Consider the following 19,824-nt stretch of genomic DNA (forward strand, 5'->3'; position numbering starts at 1 on the left):
AGGAATTGGCCACCAGCTCCCCAGGAAGCAGTGGACAGCGCTCTGCGGAGGCTCTGGATCCTTGCCTGGGTGGGTTGTGGGGAGAGTCCAGAGAATTCAGATTAGATAGACGCTGAGGTTCTTTCTAAAGATTCTAAGAAATGTGCATTGTTGCTCTATAAAGATACTTAGAAATCTCAGGGTTGGGGTGAGAAAGAAAGAAGAAAAACAGCAAATGTTTATTGAGCACGCATAATTTGCCAAGTACAAATGAGCACTTTAAATGCTCTCAGTCTTCTGTGAAGAAGGTAGCATGCCCCCGCTACAGACGAAGACAGGCTTAGGGAGGTTAAGTGAATTTTGTAAGGTCATCCCAACGTCATAAGAGGAAGAGCTAAGATTTTATTTTATTTTTATTTATTTTATTTTATTTTTTTTGAGACAGAGTCTTGCTCTGTTGCCCGGGCTAGAGTAAGTGCCGTGGCGTCAGCCTAGCTTACAGCAACCTCAAACTCCTGGGCTCAAGCGATCCTCCTGCCTCAGCCTCCTGAGTAGCTGGGACTATAGGCACGAGCCACCACACCCGGCTAATTTTTTATTTCTATTTTTAGTTGACTTGCTAATTTTTTCTATTTTTAGTAGAGACGGGATCTCGCCGAGCTAAGATTTTAGATCAAGACTCTGTGCTGCCAAAACCCAGGCTGTGGTCTCTCTAATAGGTTTTCCCTTTTGGAAACAAACAAATAAAATCGTCCTTTCACTGTGTGAAAAGTATAGGTGTGTGAAGTATATGCACACAGTGGGAGATATCTCTTTTTGAACAAAAAATTGTGATTTTTATTTCTTATCACACAATGAATATGTGATTTTTTTTTGTAGAAAAATCAGATATATGAGGTCTGTCTGGAAAGCATACAGCCATTGTTAGTGTAATGAGAACAGTTACATCACTGGATACTTTCTGGACAGAACTTCGTACAGACAAGCAGAAGGAAGAAAAGGAAAACCAGCTGTGTTCCCACCAGCAGCAGATAAGAACAGCCATCACGTTGCTGGTAGTTGTTTTCCAACACCCCGAACAGGTGCAAATGAACTTTATTTACAATTCCCAGCTTTTGACAGGGAATCTTGGGAATGCTAACCCCAAAGAAGACAACAGTTCTAGGAGGGACAGGTTGGGTTAATCAAATGTAGATACCACATTGGAGCTGGGGAGCTTCCCTTTTGGGACTGGGCAGCTTTTTTCTATCTCCATGGACTGTGCCTTATGCTTCTAGAAGTTATCATCATGGTATTTGACCCATCATGGTCAACACAGCCTTGATGTTCTAGACTTTTCAGAGTTGCCTATCTATACTGAGCGAATTAATGAAAGTAAGGCATATTGTGGACCATGCTTTAGTTGTTTTTCAGGATTTTTAAGAAGATGTGGCACATGAGTAACCGTGAGGGAGAGCCTGAGATAATTTATTTCCTGTGTAGAGAAAGGGAAACACTGAAAGACAGTCACCTTTGTGGAATCCCCTGACCACTTGAAACTTCAAATGCGTGGATGGTGACTAACTCATTAATGGTTCAACTATTAATTATGCCTTCAGACCTTCAGGCAGGAAGTAGAACACCTAATCTGGAGGCTGGTGCCAGTGGGGGGAAAAGAGCCTTGGTGAAATTCACCCTCAGGAAGTGGGGGGTCACCAACAGATTGCTATAGGTGCTAGAGAATCATCCTTGTGATTCCCTGCTTGATGGTGTGTGGCTCGCTCTCTGTTCCGGTGGGTGTTTAGCAGGGCACCTGTAAACCAGAAAGTCTAGAGCCCTCATTTTTAGAGATAGCAAGGATGAGGGGGCTAAGGAGACTGAGCCCTATTCTATAGTCAGTTCTGTAGGGAGAAGACCTCTGTGTGAGAACAGACGGCAGCTCTGGAAGGGATAGAAAGGTAGTAGGGATCCTTGGGGGAAGAAAGGGAGAAAAGTGCAATCATGGTCACTGCCTTCACGGACCCCACCTCTGGGAGGTTTGACCATAGGGGATTAAGCAATAAGTACCTTCCAGTGATGCAGACGCTCAATTCCCGAGCCAATAAGCACAGGAGTGGGAGCTGCTTTCCCTGTGATTCTGATTACCAGCTGGGGGCATGCACAATGCTTAGGTGAAGCTTACTACTGTGTCTCAGCCTGCTGCACTTCTTCACCCTGAAATGGGTGAAGACTTGTTAACACAGTGCCATGCAATGCAATTAATAGGTGTGTTTGAGGCCAGGAGTGGTGGCTCATGCCTGTAATCCTAGCACTCTGGGAGGCCAAGGTGGGAGGATCACTCAAGGTCAGGAGTTTGAGACCAGCCTGAGCAAAAGCGAGATCCTGTCTCTATTAAAAATAGAAAGAAGTTATCTGGACAACTAAAAATACATATAGAAAAAATTAGCCGGGCATGGTGGCATATGCCTGTAGTCCCAGCTACTCGGGAGGCTGAGGCAGGAGGATTGCTTGAGCCCAGGAGTTTGAGGTTGCTGTGAGCTAGGCTGACGCCACGGCACTCACTCTCACCCGGGCAACATAGTGAGTCTCTGTCTCAAAAAAAAAAAAAAAAAAAAAAAAAAATGTGTTTGAGGCACCCACAATACATCCACTAATGTGCCAAGTACTGTCCCAGTGGTGAGCAAAATAAATCTAAAACTTGCTTTCTGTCCTCCTACTTGTGACAAGAGACAAGAGAACTCATGCACAGAGGTTAAAAGGGTTAACTGCCCTTTAGCAGAAGAATAAAGAATAGCTTTTTCACTTGTCTTAAAGTAGATCACTTATTTATTCATCCAACATATAGGAGGAAGATGGGAGAGTCTCCACACATTTGCATTTGAATAAAATTAAAGGCCCCATGTTTGCTTGCCTAGATTATTGGAATAGATGGTTAAAAGTGATTTCTCAAAGGAGAAAAAAAATATAGAAAATATTAGTGGGCATGGAATAATAAGAGCCATTTTATGACACTTTTGTTATGTATGTACAGATATTAAGTAATAATGCAACATGTTTGCTTACTATAGGTGTCCAATAAAAAAAAATCAAAAGCAGGAAGTGAGAGATAGTGATCCTTATAAAGGCAAAACTGATCTTACATGCTTTTGCTCAAAGCTCTCGGGAGGCTTCCATGGCCCTCAGATCTAAACACAGCCCTCCCTGATTGACCTTCCTGCCAACTCCAGCCTCCGTCCTCCTGATTCCCTCTTACACTTCTCTAGGACTCAGCCCTGTGGTCACTTCTTCCGAGAATTGTTTTACAAGAAAAGTTTTACAGTCAAGATATGTTTGGAAAATCTGGATAAAACAAAGCTAAATAGAGGTCTGCATGGCAGAACTTTTTAGCATTTTAAATTAGTGAATGCACTTGCAATTATGAAAGGAGAGCTGAGAAATACAGCTTCTAGTGTTTTCCAAACTTTGACGCTGGTAGAACACTTCTGCTGTGGCACAGCTGGCAGGAACAGCATTCCCCACAACATACTTTGGGAAACTTGGAGCTTGCTCACTTCCCAAGTGCTTGTGATGAACCTGTGTTGGCAGAGAGAAGGTGAGTGGTCACTTGAGGTGAGGGAAGTGTAACAAGAGGGAAGGTGGAAGATGGGATGAAGCACGATTTGGGGAGATTGTGCGGTGCTGGATGAACACCTAGGGTGGGGAGCTGGGAAGAGGGCTGGAAGGCAACTTGGACTCCATGGACCAGAAGAATGGGAAATATCTGGCCTGAAGGAAGGCAGTCGACACTCTTTAAGAGCTCTGATGCTTCATGACTGGCCTCTCCATGCCTGGGCTGTTTCAACATGAGTGTTCCCCAAAGGGCCACTGTCCTGAGAGAGGCTAACTACAAAAGAATCAAATAGCCTGGAGAACAAGAGGACGCAGAGACTTCTCTCAGACTACTCTATCTCAGAATCTAGAGTCCTCATCCAAGCATAACAAGAGCCGATAACAGTAACACTTGCTACATGCCAGGCACCAGGCTAATGGCTCTATGCTAGATGAGGAAACCAAAACAACTGGTAAATGCTGTTCTGGTTATCTATTGATGTATAATAAACCACCTCGAAACCTTGTGTATAAAACAGTAACCATTTTACTGTATCTCCTGATTTTATGGTTCAGGAATATGGGTAGAGATCAATTGGGTGATTCTTCTGCTCCAGGTAGCATTGACTGGGATTATTAGCTCTCGTTCAGCTAGTGGCCACAGTGGTTAATAGGGTCTCAGATGGTTTCACTCACATGCCAGATGCTTTGATAGGAACAGTTATTAGCTGGGCCCCTCTCTCCCTGTTAGTCTTGGGGTATGCTTGACTTTTACATGATGGCTTGAAGCTCTAAGAGATAAAAAGTGGAAGCTGCCGTTTTTTTAAGGGCTGGGACAGAAACTGGGACAGGGCCACTTTAGCTATATGCCATTGGTCAGTGTAGTCAGAGTCATCTCAGATCCATGAGAAGAGGGTCAGAGAATTTGTGCTCATCTTTAATCCTCCACAGGGGTAGAGGTGGATTTGAAGCAAGGGAGTCTGGCTCTGTAGACCATGTTCTTAGCCACCACAATATAGTGCTTCAGAAACCAAAGACTGGTACCCACTGTTTGATCAACACAAAGAGGGCTGCCTGTGTGCACGTAGGTGCATAGTCTTTCTCAGACACAGGCCTTTCTCAGACACAAATCAAGGGCCTTTCTCAGACACAGGCTGAATTATCTGGATAATTCCCTCCATTTTGTACGGATGGGCACAGCCTGAGTTAGGATTTGGACTTGAGGATATAGCAGGCACCATCTACAGCCTAAAAGTATCTCTCCAATTGGTTTCAAAATCAGAATGAGCAAATGCAAGTCTGGTCTTGCCTTATGACTCACAGGGGTGGTGTATGGCCCTCTCTAATACAGGTCTCAGAACAAAAGAGCATGGAGAGGCATGAGCCCTGGGCTGGTAAATCTGTCCCAAGTGACGTGCCAAAATATTGATTTGTTTTAGTGTTGTCTCGTGTCGTTACAGGTGAAAAGTTAACCTTCAACATGAACTCATGCCTCACCCACTCTCCATAAAGTAAAACATCACTAACTGAGGTTCCTCATCTTCTTTTTAAAATTAAATACACACATGGGTTCTAAAGTAAACTAAGTTTAGAAATTCATGCTATGAGTTTAAAATGCAGAGAAATTTTTTTGACACTGTATTTGTTTTTATGTCTATAAATCTGACTTTATGTAATTTTGTATTATTCTTTTGGTCTGTGTCTTTGCACAGGTATTTGCTCAATTATTTTTATTAAGTTATTTTTCCCAGTCATTTTTGCTTTAAAAAATTCTCAAATATATTAGAAAACAATAAAAATCCCCAAAAGAGAACAAGCAAAATTTGGGGAAAAAATGATACCAAAACAGCTGGCATAAAGTATCCTGTCAATGAACTTTTGTAGGGGTCAATTTTAGCTTTCATACACTTACTCTTTTAGCATGTTTATTGAGCCTTTCTGTGTCAGAACCTGGAGACCTGTAAAATGGGCAGAGCTTACAAGAAAAGGAAGATAGATGTTAATAATATGAATAATAGGAAACATAGCTCATAGTTATTAGATGCCAAGTAATATACTTAATTCTCATAGCAGCTGTGTGACATAGGTTCTATTTCAATCTGAATTTTATTAATAAGGAAACTGAGGCACAGAGGGGTTAAGTAACTTGTCCAAGATTTCACAATTAGTAGCAGGAGACAGGATTTATCCCAAGCAATCTGGTTAAAAAAAAAAAGTCTATACTCTTAACTTCTATGCTATGTTTTTTCTTATTAATCATATATTCTCAAAAACATAGAATAACAAGCTATGAAGTGTTCATGAAAGCATGTATGGCAACAAGGGGATTCAAGCAAGGTTAGGGAAGGCTCCCCTGAGAAGGCTCCTTTGAAACTTTGTTCATTGCCAAGAATGGAATTTTAATAAAATTATATTACATAGTCAAAATTTATTGCAAACTCGTTACATGCTAGGTATGACTTTAATGCTCATTTTATTTTTATAATATCCCTCTAAGATGGATATGGTTTGCTATATGGAAGGAAACTGAAGCTCAGAGGGGTAAGGAGCTTGCTCAAGACCACACAGCTAGACAGCTTCAGGTCAGCTCTTGAACCCAAGCTCACACTCTGAAGACTTACTGCTTGTCTTAACCAAAGGGAAGTGCCAGGGAGATGGAAGGATCATGTGGTCCCACTGCCCGAAGAGGCTCGTGCTGACTTTAAGTACTGATTCCTAGTTGCAAAAGGACTGAACAAAGAGAACACAAATTTTGGGTAAGTCCAAATTCTGAGGTGGTGAAGACATTAAGACAAGTTTTAAAAGGAAGCAACTTGGTGTAGTCATTGGTCCGATGCGTGTCTGCTCTATGGTATGCCTGGGCTATGCTGCCACTGACAGTGGCGGAGAGTCCAGAAGCCAAGGTTGAGTGATGAACATCTCTTGCATGAAATTGATTGATCAGCTCCAATCCATAGAATTTCAAAGTTAGATAAGACTTTTTCTTTTTATAGACTTTTAAGACTGAACTATAACTGCAAAAAACAAAACAAAGCAAAACAAAACAAAACTCCTGGCAATAACTATTGTGATTAAACCTAGAGAGTAGAGAATGCATCCAGGAAGTCTTTGGTGGTCTCCATAGTAACCAGTACAGCATGAGGCACACTGTAGAGGCCCAGTGTTTTTTTTATCGAGACTAGCATTGCTGTGATCATATATATATATGTATATATATATATATCCTTCTAGCAAAGTTATAGATCAGGGCTTCTCATATTTTAGTGTTCATTTCAATCATTTGCAGTCTCGTTAAAATGCAGATTCTGATTTAGAAGATCTGGGGTGGGGCCTTAGATTTTCCATTTCTAACAAGCTTCCAGGTTATCCTGGCAGTCCATGGATCATACACTGAGGTTGTCCACATTTATTAGAATATTTATCTTGGGGCGAATGGACGCCCTCCCTTGGACTTCCCACTGGGGCTGCTCTTTGGGGGGTGTTTCAGACAGTTGCTACTTTCTCTAGCAAACTTCCATTCTTGGGCCAGTCACTGCCAACTTGGGGATTTCAGAAGGCTCTGGGATTGGGAGAGACCCTGCACCATGCTAGCTTGCTGTTTTCTGCATGCTTTTTGGTGATGGTTATCAAGCGTGAGCCCATTAAAAATTCATGCTGACTTTTACCAGATGGGCCCTGCTACTCAGCGGTCCTCCCTCCCCCTCTTGCCCACTCATTCCCCACTGCATTCCTCCACTGTTGTTCCAATCTTTTCCACATTCCTCAAACCCTCCTTCCTTCCTCCCCACTCCTTTGCATGTTACAATCTCTCCTCCCACTTTGCAGAAATGAAGGCCCAAGTGCCTTCATCTATCTTCCTTTCAGCTTTATATTTTTATGTCAATGCCTTCCTGTTTAACCCGTGTTTTAGCCTTATCTTCATGCATTTTCATTATCTTTCCCCTGTCAGAAGGCTAATTCCCTCACTTGTGCTTTTGTTTCCATCTCTACACCCTTCCTCTGAGACTGTATCACCAACTATTGCTATTCTCTCTTATAAATTTAATATCTTCACTTTACCTATTTCTTCACTCTCTTCTCATATCCTTGGTTCTTACCTTTCTTTTTTAAAATTTTTATTAAAGAAGTTAAAAAATATCTGCCAAGTAGAGACTTGTATGATGAACTCCCATTTACCCATCAACCAACTTCAATATTATCAAAATTTGTCAGTTTTGAATGTTTACTTTCTGGGAAACATCTTCCCTCAGCAACTACCACCCCACATCTTGGTTTCCTTTTGTGGCCAAGGCCCTGTCTCCCACTCCTGCCCCGCTCTGGTTTGTTAACCTCTTGCCATCTGGTTCCTGTCCCAGTGCAGTAGCGCCATCGTACATAACTGAATCCAGTGGCCATTTCTCAGGCTTCATTCTTCTTTGACCTCCCCATAGCATTCGACTATTTCTGAGGCTTTTCCCACTGAGCAGCTGGGATCCCCCTGGTTATCTGTGGAAGGACTTTGGACGTCAACACTTTGAAGTTTACTGCCCCCGGCTCCACCTTCCTGGCACTTTCAGGGCTATATCTATTTTCTGAACTCACCACCATGTCCTCTGTCCCAGGAATGGAAACGGGACACTCCTTAAGGACAGTAATTATGTCTTCTAAAAAGGCAAAGTTCTTAACTGTGCCAAGTGTGGTGCCGTCACTTAATCGAGGCACCATAAAATATTAACTAATAATGGTGATGATGATAAAAATGACTACCACCCACGTACAACTGTAAAACTGGAGTGTGGAAAGCACAACATATTGATAGAATCATTTATCTACTTTTTGGGTCCTTAGTTTTGATCTCCTTTTGGTTTAACTATCTATCTAATTATCTAAACTTCTTAGGCAGAAATGTCCATGCTCTTGTGATTCTTACGTAATTTTGAACGCATTTTTAAATTCAGTTAAACACTTAAGGATATCCATTCATCACTTGTTCACAATTGAATTGAGAGCTACTCACTTGTACAAGTGTAACTGGCAAGACGGGGTGAGTTGGGAGGGAGTTTACAGAGAGAAGTTGTTTTACTTGGTTTCAAGCATGACAATCCCCCCATCACAAAAAATAAACACCTGAAAAATGACATCATATGCAACACTTTCCAACAAACATCCCAGGCAATTGTATTTTAGACAGAGATGTGCTGCACAGGAAACTTCAGCCACATTTCTTCTATCACGTGCACACACTGGCTGAGAGGCCCCAAGTGGGCATAATCTCGTAGCCACTATCATACATGGGGCCTCCGCCTGCCCAGACGCAGGACACCTCCAGTATTGATTCATTCACTGTGAATTCAGCTCCCAGTGCCTTACATAGCCACCTACCAGCCTCATGGTTCATTTGCCAGCTATGGAACAGGCAAAGGAGGGGAACGAAAAGATCCCCTGAGCTCCCTGGCTGAAGGAATTCCTCCTCTGAATTTTCTGCTTTGTTCTTATGGAGACGCTGGGCATCATCCCAAATAAAGCTACCTCCTCTAAGTAAGTGACCTGCATGTGCCTTTGAGGCCAGTCTGCCTTCAATTCTTTTGAGAAACCTTGCTGGGCTGTATTGGAGAGAATTCCTGAGTGTAGGTTCTGGCTCTACTACTTAATGACTGTGGCCCTTGAGAAACTACTTAACCTCTCAGGCCTCAGTCACTTCACCTCTGAAGTGGATAACTGACTGTCAAGAGCTAGTCAATTATTAATCAATTCAGAGCATTGATTACATATGCTACAATTCATAAAACTTTAAATTTATGTCATAAGTTAAAATCCAGGTATTTGACATCATATAGATCAAACACTGACTTTTTTTGACTGAAAATTTTTATCAGATCTTTTGAGTGGTCCTGGCAAAACCACAGTGTGATCAGCTGAAGTCCCAAGTCACACCCTCATGTCTTCTGAGTGAGTGCCTGCCTGTACTTGCCTCTCAGTGCTCAATGCATGTTCGTATCACCGCACTCAATCCCTCCAGGGGGTCGGCCAGGCGGGTACGTGTTGTTATAGCCTTTTTTTTTATGGATGAGGAAACTGAGGCTAGAGAGGCTGAGAGAATTGCCAAAGTTCACACAACCAACAAGAGGCAGAACTAGAATTAGACTCCTAGACCAGGGCACTAGCAGCTCCCACACAGGTAAAAACAGGCTGCAAGCCTACCAGCGTGTAACCCCAACTGTACACGGCCACGCTTCCTGCTCACTCAGCCTCCTTCTCCCCCACTACCTCCCCAGGTAAAAGTCAACTCAATAAATGTATATCAATGTCTCAAATGGTCATTTTGTTGAGAAAATATTATCTAACATCAGGATTAGAGTCTGTATTTTCTGTGGTATCAGTTAGTGATTGTTGTGTAACAAACCGCCCCAAAACTCAAGGACTTAAAGCAGCCACAGGGAGGCCAGAAATGACCCCGGAGCCTCAGGCACTCAGCCTTCCAAAAGCTGAGGCAGAAAAGCAGCTGGCGGCTGACGGCTGTGCAACTGGACTTGCCTTCAGCTTGCGGCTCACTCATCATCTCCGTGAGTCCCTGGCTCATTCACAGGGATTTCTCCGGTTAGAGCTGCCAAATGGCCACAGAAAACGTGGAGAATACTCTGAGAAAAATTATGTTTCTATTTTTTATGTTTTCTTTACTGTGAAATTGGTCATTATGCCTCTTAAAACCACTTCTGTTTTCTAAAACTGTTGTCCATTTGTAGACACACCATTAAATGAACTCTTTCTGCTTCAATTTCTATATATGAGCAAATGTGACATGGTGGTGTGCCAAATTCAAACATTGGCCTTTTGCTCTTTTTATTTTTACCAGTAAGGAAAAGCAGATGAAACCGTATGATGTCTGGGGATTTGCTTCAAAATAGCCATGGGTGCGGGTGGGTGCAGAGACACTGCGACAATCGGCGGAGGAAGCTGGTGATGTCTGCAGTGAAGCAGACGTATATATAATATAGTGAAGACCATTTTACAGGCTAGAGTCAGAGACTGACAGAGCTAGAAAGCCATCTGGCGAGTACTTCTTATATTATAGATAAGATAATGGAGCCCTGGTGAGATAGTGCCTGAGGCCACACACACGCAGGTCTTGAACCCCAGAACTGCAGCCTGCTGGTTTCTAGGCCCGTGTTCCACAGGGGCCACATTATATTGTATTGCTTAATCTTTTCTGACTCCTATGTCATAATTTTACAATCATCAAAAGTTTGAAAACTATTTTTAAGCAACTGTGTTCACTTGATCTCAACAGGAATGCAGACCAAGAGAAGAATGTTTGATTTATTTACGTCATAATGGAAAAATGCATCCACATTTAAAATATAATTTTGTAAATGAAAAGTGCAAAATATATAACAGATGCATGTGCTTTATATATACTGTACATATTCAGTACATATTTTAAAAATGTAATTACTTGTAACTTTCTCTGATTAATTCCCTCCTCCTGCCCCCATCACATACTAGGTTAAGTGTTTCTTAACTTTGAATTCTAACGGCATGCTTTTTTCTCTCTTTTTTTCTGGCACTTATCACTTTCTACTTTATATTTGACTTACTCATCTGTCTTTTTTTTTTTTTTTTTAGACAGAGTCTTACTGTGTTGCCCGGGCTAGAGTGCCGTGGCGTCATCCTAGCTCACAGCAACCTCAGACTCCTGGGCTCAAGCGATCCTCTGCCTCAGCCTCCCGAGTAGCTGGGACTACAGGCATGCGCCACCATGCCAGGCTAATTTTTTTTCTATATATTTTTTTTAGTTGTCTGATTAATTTCTTTCTATTTTTAGTAGAGACGGGGTCTCGCTCTTGCTCAGGCTGGTTTCGAACTCCTGAGCTCAAACAATCCGCCCGCCTCGGCCTCCCAGAGAGCTAGGATTACAGGCGTGAGCCACCGCACCTGGCCTCATCTGTCTTATATACCTCTTTATTCACTTAACAAATGTCTTGTTGATTGTCAATTCTGTGCCCACAGTGATAAATAAAAACAGACTTGGGGCATTCCCTCATGGGGCTTAGTGGGAGAAAGAGAGTAGGAAAATGCAAAGAAAATAAATAAAAATTGATATAAAACCCACAAAGAAAGCAAACAGGATATAAGGTTACAGAAGAATGAGGTAAGTGGGGAAGTGCTGAGGGAAAGGCTAACATTGTAGAATGTTCAGGACTGTTTGTGATGAGACCTGAAGGGTGAGAAGGAGAACCTTATTCCAGGCAGAGGGAGCAGCATGTGCAAAGACCCTTAGGTGAGAAAGAGCCTTTCTCCATTGTGGCTGAGGGAAAGGGTGGCACTGTCATTGGAGAGGGGGACAAGAGCCCAGTCATGTTGGGTCTTGTAGAGCGTGATCAGAAGCTGAGGTTTTAGCTCAAGTTCAGTGGGAGGTCTCTGGAAGGTTTTAAGCAGAGAGTGCCATGATCCTTTTTGATTTTTTCTTTAAGATCACTTTAGTTCTCATGTGAGGAATGGATTATAGCAGGACAAAGATTGAAATCAGGGGACCAGAGAGGAGGCATGGTACTGATCCAAGTGATCAATAGTGAGGTTGATGTAGCAGAGAAGTGGCAGATTTGAAATATGATTTAGAGGTATACATGATAAGGTCTGCACAAGGGAACACAGGGAAAAGGAGAAACCAGGAATATTTCCCAGGTTTTAAGCCAGAGCACCTGGCTCTATGGTAACACCATCGATAAAGATAATTTGGAGAAGAAAAAATTGGTTTCTGTCTTTTTCTTTCTCAGAAGATGGGAGTGTGGGTAGTGGGTGGTCTGGTGGGAAACACCTCCTTCCTAAATTTTGAGCATCTAGTAGGCACAGGATCAAATCTCACCCATTACAGTACTATTAGAACATGGCATTGAATAAGATTTACTCACTGTGTGTGCAAACAAGCAGAACCCTTAGTAGGGAGGAACATCTGGAAGAGGTCCCCAGGATATAAGATTTAAAAAGAATAAAAATTTTAAATAATTATTTGTTATTTAAATTTATTGAGAACTCATCCTCTTAAAAAATGTAGCAAAATATACATAACATAAAATTCGCCATTTTAACCATTTTTAAGTGTACAATTCATGGCATTAAGGACATTTGCATTCTTATGCAACCATCATCATTATCCCTCTCCAGAACTTTTTCATCTTCCCAAACTAAAATTCCACACCCAATAAATACTCTCTATACCACCCTCTCCCAGTCCCTGGTAACCACTATTTTACTTTCTATCTCTATGGATTTGACTATTTTAGGCACTTCGCATAAGTAGACTTGCACAATATTTGTCCTTTTGCGACTGGTTCATTTCACTTAGTGTTATGTTTCAAGGTTCATCCATGTTGTGACGTGTCATAATTTTATTGCTTTTAAAGAGGCCTCTGCTCCTTTGCAGCAGCTAACAAACTAAGCATGTAAGAATAATTAGTTAAAATTGACATGCTCTCCTCAGATGAATGGCAATGGGCAGGTGAGGGAACTGGCTCAACAGTCGGCCACTGCGAAGGACAGTGCTCCCTCTGCAGGGTGGGGCAGTCCCCTGATGCTAGTCCACTCTTGCCAAGGTGTCCTCTCCGGTCAGGTGCCTCCAGCCTTGTAATGCCCCTTTCTTTGTTAATCTCCATCACCATCCCCACTGCAACCCCACCTAACCACACCCAAGGCTGCCCCTCCTCAAGTAGTCAGCCTAGTCCTGCTACTCTGTTCTTCTTTGGTTTCTAGTCTGTTATTGATGAATACACTTCTTGAACTCTTGATATTGAAAGTCCAGTTAAGTTTAAGTCTGCCTTTGAAGGTAGGTTTAAAAACTCCATTCATAATCTCATTGATTCTGTCTGGTGAACTTGGATTCTTTCTTCTTTATGGCAAGTGAAAGAACCAGAGGCTGTAAAGAATGATGTTGACAGTGACGAGGCTAGAAATTGGGAGTTAGCAAAGAAAGACCCAGGTTTAATATGTATCTTCAGATGTCATCCTTTTGCAGTCATTTCTTATAGCTAAGCTTTTGATAAAATAGAAGACAGGGAATTCTTCTTGGCAGGTACTGGAATGAAGTCCTTCTGTGTTAATAATTAAAGTCTGGAGTTGGTTTAAAATCCAGTTATGAGCATCTTGGCGCATAATGAGACATATGCCCAGCATGGGTCATCTCTGCATGGGGATGGCCAAACACATGGTAAGAGACAGGGCTAAGATTTCTCCCTGCAAATAATTTGTTGTGTTCTATGCCACCCAACATGATTGCCATCATTTAGCAAAGAAGGATTATTAAATGATCATTATAATACACTCACCGTAGTTTTACAAAACAGCAGCAACATCAAAATTAATTCAATGAAGTATCCATAAATATTTTGTTTTATGCAAACTAATGTCCTGGTGCCAAGTCAGTTTTTTAAAGTGTAGGTTGAGATCCAGTATGAGACCATGAACTCAACGTAGAAAATCAGTATCTAGTTTTTTAAATAAAATAAAAATAAAATAAAATAGAATAAAATAGAAAATATCGGGGTATATCATAATTAGTAAGGATAAATGTTATTTTACAGAATCTTAAGTCTGATAACGTGTGTGTGTGGTGTGTATTATGTGGTGTACTTTATACTGAATACGACATACTTCTTACTGAGGGTGCCAGTGGAGGGGACAGTCTGAGAAAACTTCCCTACTCAACTGAATGAATTGATTGCAAAGCAGACCTGCTTACTGCCCTATGCAAATAAAATGGATGTCCACCCGAAATGAGCTTGATTTTGGAGTGCTCAACAATAAATAGGTAATAGGGCTAGTTTTACATTTTTAAATATTCACTGTTTCCATTCATTCAAACACAAATTCATTTTTCTTCTCCAGAAAAAGATCTAAGGAAGCTTATATACACTTGAATATGATATAATGGAACACACACACACTAATAAATAATGAGTGATAAAAATAATCCAAAAGGAAAAGTGGGTTTAGAAGGTCATATAGAAGCAGGACTGAGGTAGCAGTGTTCAAAGAATTCATATACCCTAGAAAGCAGTGGGACAATGAGAAAGGAACAAAGTAGCCCCTGACATCTAGGACTGATTTGACATTCACAGCTAGACTGCGATGTTATTACAAGTTGGTCTGACACTCACAACCAGGCCATTTTATTCTCCTGTTGGATATAAACAATCTCACAGAATATCTATATCAAACAAGGTCACTCTCAGACCATGATAAAGTGAGACAAAAACAAGGTCACTGTGCAACACAAAAATACCGAATGTTCTCCTTTCTTGATGAATGAGTGACTGTGACTTCTTTACCAATGACGGCTTTAATCTCTCTCTAGTCTGTCTTCCCGATAGATAAGACCTATTGAGATACCCAATCACAGAATTGCCTCCACTTTCGGACGACACTTAATCTAGAGTGAGCTCTGCTTCCTTAGACTTTCCCCCAAATCACCTACCGAAGCCTAAGTCCTACACCAGGTTCTTTCTGACAACCACTTACTGAGATGCTCCATGATTTCCTGTGGTGTGTGTTCTCCCTAACTGCAGTTCATAAAAAACCCCATCTGTTCAACTACAGGTGTTCCTGGTGGTTTTTGTTGAAAGAGCATTGATAACACAAAGCCAATTATCTGTTAGTGTCATGTCTTACATGGGGCAACAAAGGATCTCATCAGAAATGCATATCTTGCTAGATGTGGTGGCTCATGCCTGGAATCCCAGCACTTTGGGAGGCTGAGAATGGAGGATTGCTTGAGACCAGGAGTTCAAGACCAGCCTGAGCAACATAATGAGACCCCTGTCTCTACAAAAAATAAAAAAATTAGCTGGGCATGGTGGTGTGCGCTTGTAATCCCTGCTACTCAGGAGGCTGAGGCAGGAGGATTGCTTGAGTCCAGGAGTTTGAGGTTGCAGAGAGTTATGATGACATCAGTGCACTTTAGCCTGGGTAACAGAGCAAGACCACATCTCAAAAAAAGAAAAAAAGTAAGTATATCTTCCTGTTCTTTAGAGATTTTGTGGGTATGTTCATTTGTAGAGTATGTGTAGGAGGGCAGTAGTAGAGAAGAGCTGGCTTTGTGGAGCTTTATGGTGTCAGTGTCTTTTGGACTGAAAATTAAAAGTATTTAGAGTATTTTTAGGTGTGATGATGCATTTTAGTTGTGTTTTTAATATCTTTTGGAGATAGGCAGATTTTAAGCCAAATGGACACTCCAACTGCAACATTCCTCTGAAGGCACCAGGACATTACTTTGCACAAAACAAAATATTATAGATACTTCACATGGATAGAAAAATATAATATCTAACACTTGCTTCAAAAATCACCCAGGGGAGAAGGGAAGTAGATGGGAGTGTGGATGAAATAAGATGGATCATGAGCTGAAAATAATTAAAGCTGTATCATGGGCATATTAAAGTTTATCGTAGTATTTTCTTTGCCTTTAAAATTTTCCATAATAAAAAGTAATAATAAAAAGATTCCTGGAGTCCAATTGTTCATTTATGTTTCTAGTTCAAGGGGGCACCAAAGCTAAATGAAGCTATGTCTGAATATACTGAGAATCAGGGTATTGGAATTTAGCAGAGGATTCCAGAGATACGTGTGGGTGTGGAGGTGCGGCAGGACAGGTTTTTCAAAGATGTTATTCAAGGGAAGCAGGGAGTTCAGGCAGATTAAGCCAAATACCTTCCAGCTGCAACATCCATGGGCAACCAGGCATGAGGCAACTGGGAAGGAATTTGAGATGCAGGAACACAGCAAGGGGGTCTGGAATGGTGAGTGAGAATTGAAACCTATATATATTCCTTCAGTAGAGCCTGGCGCACTTGAGGTCATGTGTGCTGCTATGGAGGGGATTCTTAAAGAGACTACTTGGTTTGTAATGCTTCAGTCATAGAATCAAATAATTTCACTTTTCTTAAACTGGATATCAGGATTTCTAAGGCCTGACACTTAAAAGTCAAATACTATGTGAAAATAAATTTCTAACATTGCTTTCCATTTTAAGGGGGTTGAAATTCCTTCAGCATTTGATGCTTCTGGAGAGAAGAAACCATTCATTTATTCATTCAAAGAATATTATTGAGCATCTAGTATGTACCAGGCTCAGACCTATGTAATGGAGATAAATGGTACCTAACTATATAGAGCTTAGAGTCTAGTGAAGAAGGTAAAAATTAATCCAACAATCTCACAAATGTAAAGTTACAAACTAAGGTAAGTGCTTTGAAGAAGTACAAGGAGCTATGAAAGCATGTGACTTTGGAAGAATTACCTGAGTAAGTGGAACTCACTGGAAGCTACAATTATTGGAAACATGGAAGGAAATAAGGTAGCATCAGGGGACGGGAGCGAGAGGAGGCAGTTGGCCTGATTGTTCAGAAAACTTAGTTTATACTCTGGAGACAGAACAATGACTTGCTCACATGGAGGATGTAATTTGTTGGTAAAAGGAGTCAAAGGGGACAAAGCCATCTTAGCCAAGAGGAAAACATGATCAGATGAATTTGCCCTTCATTGGGAATCATTTCAATGGCAGGAACTCAAGAGCCTGAGGTATGTGGTAGATGATGCTTATTTTGCACTTCAGTGAAAAACTACTAGCTCAAAAAAGTCATAGAAATAAATATCTTATGTTTCTATACACATGGAACTTATATATCTTATCCATCAGTGGTAGCTTGTCTCCAAAGAGTCCACTGTCAATCAACTCCTTCCCTTTGTGCACATATATACCACTTCCCCATGGAGAGGTGGAGTCTACCCTTCCTTTTCCTTCAATCTGGGCTGGTCTGAGCTGTCTTGACTGTCAGAACATGGCAGAAGAGACTCTGGGCCATTTCTAGGCTCAGGCTGTAAGATCACTGGCATTTTCTGCTTCCTTTTCTTAGAGTTTTAGGTCACCATGCAAGAAGTCTAAACTGCTCTCTTGGAGAAAGATGCCAGGTGGAAGAGCACTGAGGCACTAGAAAAGTGAGTGAAGAAGACATCTCGGACACCCATCCCAGACAAACCTCCAGATGACTCAAGAGCTAACTGACTGCCATTGCGTGAGAACCAGCCAGCCAGGTCCAGTCAATCGCAGAACCATGACAGTCAATGATACGTTGTTATTTTAAGACATTTCAGCAATGGTAACCAGAAGTCATCTCTAATGTCAAATACCTTACAAGGAGCATAGCTTGTGCTTCAGGATATATATGCTTATTAAGCTGGACTTGAATTGAGCTGTCCTTCATAGACCATGCTGCTCTCTCCAAATTTTACTGTGGCTTTTAGTAATGGGCCAGGAGGAGAATTTAACACGATGAGGTAAGTTGTCTTGCACACTCCAATTGGACTTGTGTGAAATGACAGTGGGCAAAGGGAGACCAATATTTATCGACACTCTATTATAAGCCAGGAACAGTACCATGCACTTGACACATGCTATCTAATTTCATTCTCAAAACAGCCACACAAAGGAGGTAATGTAATCCTTCCCATTTTAGAGATGAGAAAACTGAGGTCACAAAGTTGCTAAATGTCAGAGCCCAGTTGATGGATCTGTTTGATTTCATTGCTGGTTACCTTTCCTAGAATGTTTCCCCCATCTGGAGAAAATTCCACAGAAGTTTCCTATGGAAGTTACTGAAAAGTTTCTATGCTGCAGTAGCAGGTTCTCAGATTCTTAGCAGTTATCCCTCGGAGCCTGACCTGACTCTCTGAGGTTGATTTTCTTTGTGTGAATGTGGGGAGAGATGTACTTGAAGGTGGAGGGGATAAGATAACAGCTGTATTAGAACTCATTCATGCTCCTGGAGATAAGACTTAGTTCTTTCCCCTCCTTGCCATCCTCATAAATGCTTTCTGGCATATCATCCATGTCAGAACTGCAGGAGGCTCTAGCAACTGTCTGAAAGCCTTGAGCATTCCCAGATCTTGGAGGAGACTAAGAGGAACAGTTGTGCAATTTGAAGAAGAGAGGAGAACAGCAGAGAACTGACCTACCACATTCTTTCAGACCTCCAAGCTGGCAGGAGTCTACATTCCCTGAACACCACTCCCAAACCTCCCTGGTAGAGCGGTCTCCACCCTGGCCCGAGAGACTTCCCCTGGGGGAGTGAGGTGAAGACACCCCGGTTGGAAAGCTTTGATTCAGATCCATCTTCCCCCTGGCTTGAGATGCTAAGAGATCAGCTTTGCAACATAATCTCATAGACTTCTGAAACATCCTTTAATACAGAATTGGATATATCATCCTAGTTTAGGGCTTGCAGAGGAGTTATGTGTTCACTATGCTTAGGACATTCTTAAGATATCTCCTTCCTCCCTGGGCAGTTTTATGGTCTTTTTTTTTCTGAAGACTTAGCCTGTTGCTTCCAGCTTTTAAGTTGTATTTTTGTCTTTCCACAATGAAGTTCGGGAAAGAAAAGTACGTTAAAACTGTCCTATCCTGCAGAGTGGAAAAGCTCCTTAGGAACAATCTCAAAAGGAAGAACTCAATGATTATTGATCAAATTAAATGATCTTATGTTAACCATCTGAAAAGGGAAGGAAAACTATCATCAAAAGGACTTAAAACACCACTGCGTATCAGAAAAACTAGAATTGTGCATCTACTATGTCCCAAGTACTATACTGAGCATGTTTCTTTAATTCTCATAAAAATACTCTGAGGTAAATGTTACTTTATTTCCATTTTACAGATTGAAAAACTGAGGATCAAGAAGTTAAATAACTTTTAAGTAGCCTTTGGTAGTTTTTAAATCATCTTTTCAATCTATTATGTGGTCGCTCTATACTCTGGTGTTCTATTTTTCCTTGGGCCCATTTCTGTTATTTATATTTTGTGAAGAACTTGTTTGTTTCCTACAGATTTTTAGAATTTGCTGCCATAAACTTATGCCTACTATCTGATTTGGGATTTATTTGTTTTACCTTTGTAAATAAATTGTATTGAGGTATAACATGCATATAATAAAATATGCCTATATGCTTATTTTAGGTACATATACTTCAATGAGTTATGAAAAAGCCGTACATTCATTGTCTCAGCACGATCAAGATATAGAACATTCTCACCACTCCCAGAAGTTTCCTTTGCTCCTTTGTAGTCAATTTCACTTCCTGGCCCTGGATGGCCACTGAACTGCTGTCACTTTAGATGATATTTTGTCTTTCTAGACTCTCATATAAATGGAATCATACTATATGTTCTCTTTTATTGTTTTGATAAGTTTAATGGTTTTAGATTCATTTATGTCATTGCAATCCATGTGTGGCAATCCATGTGTGGCTATGCCA

This window comes from Propithecus coquereli, unplaced genomic scaffold (genome assembly GCF_000956105.1).
Source record: "Propithecus coquereli isolate 6110/MARCELLA unplaced genomic scaffold, Pcoq_1.0 Scaffold19, whole genome shotgun sequence".
Taxonomy (NCBI): Eukaryota; Metazoa; Chordata; class Mammalia; order Primates; family Indriidae; genus Propithecus; species Propithecus coquereli.